Raw genomic sequence first — 931 nt, forward strand, 5'->3', positions numbered from 1 at the left:
AATACAACTCCTCAACTGGCCGCGCAGCGTTCTGTGATAATCACAGCGCCCCCCCCAGCATACAAACCCGCTCGTATCAAACACACACACACACAGAACAAGGAGAAAGCTTCAGGTTTGTTTTTAACTTCGGTTTGTAGTCCTTACATAGTAACCAGTAGATTTCTGGTGAACGAGTGGTTTGTAGTCCTTACATAGTAACCAGTAGATTTCTGGTGAACGTGGTGTTGTGTAGTCCTACTAGTAACCGTAGATTTCTGGTGAGCGTGGGTTTCAGACATGGTGCCTCGGTGGTTAAATGCAACTCCCCCGCCCCCTCTCTCTCTCTCTGTTCTCTCTCTTACTTACACACCACACACACCACACACACCCACACACACACACACACACACACACACACATGTGTACCTTATGTGGAAAATAAAGAAATAAAAAAATAAAAAAGAACCAAAAAAAAAACAAAAAACACTGATCATGAAACATAAAAAGTTAAAAAAAAAAAGAAAGTATATTGAGTATGAATCTCTTGTTCATTACATTTTACTTCATAATTGCAACTATGCATGTGTTGTATTCATTGTTGCAAAACGTTCTGTATATAGTTTTTTTTACCATGCCACCCCATTATAGAGCTCGATGCTGTCATGTAAATAGTTTTCAATCACAATAAATATAAAATTTTTTGATCAACTCATATCAATTGCATGCTTAAATAAAACCGGTTAAAGCCCCGCCATTTCAAAGAACCCGACCCATCCTTGTTAAATCTGACCACTTCTGTTAGGCCCCGCCCAGTCCGTACATCCGGATCCGTAGCATTCATGTGGTAAACAGATACAGATAATGCTGTACTCGCTCATCCCTAGTAATTAACATAATAATATACACTTTTCTATATATTGCAGAGCTGCCAACTTTTCCCAAAACCTTG

The sequence above is a fragment of the Etheostoma spectabile genome, chromosome 8 (assembly GCF_008692095.1).
Source record: "Etheostoma spectabile isolate EspeVRDwgs_2016 chromosome 8, UIUC_Espe_1.0, whole genome shotgun sequence".
Classification (NCBI taxonomy): domain Eukaryota; kingdom Metazoa; phylum Chordata; class Actinopteri; order Perciformes; family Percidae; genus Etheostoma; species Etheostoma spectabile.